The sequence below is a fragment of the Cebus imitator genome, unplaced genomic scaffold (genome assembly GCF_001604975.1).
Source record: "Cebus imitator isolate Cc_AM_T3 unplaced genomic scaffold, Cebus_imitator-1.0 Scaffold687, whole genome shotgun sequence".
NCBI classification, from domain to species: Eukaryota; Metazoa; Chordata; class Mammalia; order Primates; family Cebidae; genus Cebus; species Cebus imitator.
This window is the reverse complement of record NW_016108002.1, coordinates 688244-691161: the sequence shown is the minus strand read 5'-3', so window position 1 is coordinate 691161 and position 2918 is coordinate 688244.

Here is a 2918-nt window from a genome sequence, read left to right as displayed (position 1 = left end):
CAGCAGGTGATGAGTCTGTGTTAAAGTTCACCTGCATAGTACTGCCAATGGGATAGTTTTGTAACCTAGTGAGCTGGAGGGGAGCGCTACTCTCTGAGTTCCAAATTAGGAGTCCTTTATTTGCCAGAGACTGAGAGTCAGCTCACCCTCCCAACCTTTCAGTACCGATGAAGGAGCTTGATTTCCCTTTATAGCTTGATTTAGGTAGGGGAGGGGGAGCCTAGCTGAAGCAGAATTTTACAGAAGCAGAACAAGCAAGTTAGATGAGGCACCTGTAAGCAGGGGGCAGGAGGTTCCCAGGATGGTTGGTTGCTAAAGGTATTTGCATACAAGCATCTAGGGAGGTAGCAGGGGGAACTTTCCATACACTCAATCACCAAGGAGGGTATTGACAGTAGCAGGTAGACTTGCCAAGCAGGAGGTGGTTACAATGGTTACAGGTACTGGGAACAGTGTGAACTACTCTTAAGGATTCAAAGCTTTGAATGCAGTGTGACCCAGGAATGCACCTTGAGGGGGCTGAGGTAGGGAAGGAGAAGCTAAATGGAGCATGTCAGGTTCACGGCTTAGATGGAGTCAGTTAGGCTTGCACAAGCTAGGTTATTACAATACAAGCAAAAGTAAATTTGTTTGGTGGTAGGGAATGATAGGGCATAAAATAGGCTGTCTATAGGGGTGACGTAGTGTTAAGAATCATAGTAAGGATGTGAAGTGCAATTTGTTTGTTTCTTGATGTCACATTCAGATAGCTAGTACTATCCTACGTCCATTATATAAATGAAAAGGTTTTCACATATTTTAGTTCTGTTGTTGAAAGATCGAAGCAGGAAGTGCAGAGGTTTTGCGTTCAGTACTTTTGAGAGCCTTGCATATGCTCAGCATGCTGCCAGAGATTGGAATGGAAAGGTAAGATTTCCTTATTAGTGCTATTCTAACTCTATTCTTCTATTAACAGCATATCTAAGTCTTTTTAGTACTAGTATACTTTGAAAATAGCATAATGAAAATGGTTTAGCTCTGCTTTTCGTTGGACATATAAATGCAAGTGTAGTTGGAAGGATATTGGAATGAACATTATGTAAATTACCTTATGGTAATGCAGTTTCTATGTTTTTATTTCAATATGAGTGTAAATAGGTTTTCAAAGCTTTTGAACAGCTTTAAAACTTAGAAGGACCTGTGATGAAAATGAGAAAAAGAAGTCATTTTTATTAAATGGCTATTAATGGAATTACACCCAATTTATAGTAAAACATCTATAGCACAGAGAAACTGTGGATAGACATCTAGGCAGACTTACAAACAATAAATCTTCTGTAGATAGATATCTAGACAGACTCAAAAGAAGGAACAATCCTCTCCCATTTTCTGTAAACACATTCTTGAGAAAGTTCGTTTAAACAAGACTGTTACATTTAAGGAAGTGTTAAGTACTTGAAAATAGAAAATAATAGGAGAACACTGAAGTTGGATAATAGAACAAGCAACTGACATTTTTACCCCATTCTTGCACCCCTCTCCTAAGAATGTTTTTTTTTTTTTTCTCCTGTAGCCAGGGTGACATGCATAGCTATTTACTAGGTACACTGCATACCTCATTGTTAATTTTCCCAGTATATTCTAGAACTTGCTTTGATTCAAACAATGGCATCTTGTCCTGTGGAGTCTGAAATTCTAGAGACTCTGTATTTGGTACAGCTTTAAACTTTTATGCAGTTCTCTTTCCTACTGAATTCCTTTATGTTGCTGTCAAGATCATTCTATTGGGGATGCCCTGGAGCTTTTTTATTTTATAACATTATCCCAATCTGTTTTTAGTTCCTGCTGTACTTGATGCCATCCCCAATATGTTTTTCTGGACCACTTGAGTATTATTCTTCCATGTAAATGTTGGACAAATGGCAATTTATCCTTTAAGAGCAACTTAGATTTTCTGTCTTTTTTCTCAATGTCTATTATAGGATTTTTGTGCTCACCGTACCATATATTAATCACTAGATCATTAAATTGTCTTTATTGCATCTTTAAATTTTTCCAGTTGATTTTCTTTCTCTTCTGTGTAGCTCACTTCCTGGTACATAGCAGACAGTGCTTTTTTATTCACCCTAATCCTTTCATATTTTAAGTTGTGGTACAAGATGATAGTTGATTTGGTTCATGGTTTCATGCTAGGTATGGAGACACTTTTGACTTATGTATCAAAATGTTTGGCCATTTTCCCCCGTTTTTGTGCTCAAGAAGGGTTAATTTGTATAGATGTCTTTTGCAAATTGCCTTGTCTCACATATTTTATTATGTAAAAATGAACATAAATGTTATATGCACATAAGTGTTAAAAAGGGAAATAAAGAAGGTATTTAGAGTTTTCAGGGGGAGCTTACAGTTTAAAAAATTGTGGCTGACTGTGGAACACTAGCAAGGAAGCAACCATGTGCAAAACTGGGGAAACAGTTCTGGGCCAAGAAATAACACAAGACGTCTCAAGTTAGGAAGAACTGCTTATATGGCTGCAACAGGTCTTGGACGGGATTTAAGATCCTTTCCCAAATAACAAAACCATGTAATGTTTAAATAGAGCTGTTAGCAGTACTGTTTTCAAACAATTACTTTGGCCTACAGAAAAGATTAAACTGAAAAAAGTTATTGTGAATTTAATTAGGACTGTAAACCATTTCTGAGAAATAACATGAAGTACTATATTAAGTGTCGTTTTTTAGGGATGCCTCTAGGCAAGATAAGAAATGAGTAAGGCAGAAAACATGAATGACACCAAAGAGGGATCACATTTATTGAAACAGGACTACAGTAGATACAGAAGTGTAAATCTTATTTGGACATTTTATGTGATTAACAGCAGCAGGATCAAGAAAAAATTCATAATGAATAATGTGACTAACCACTTTGAATAACTAACCTTA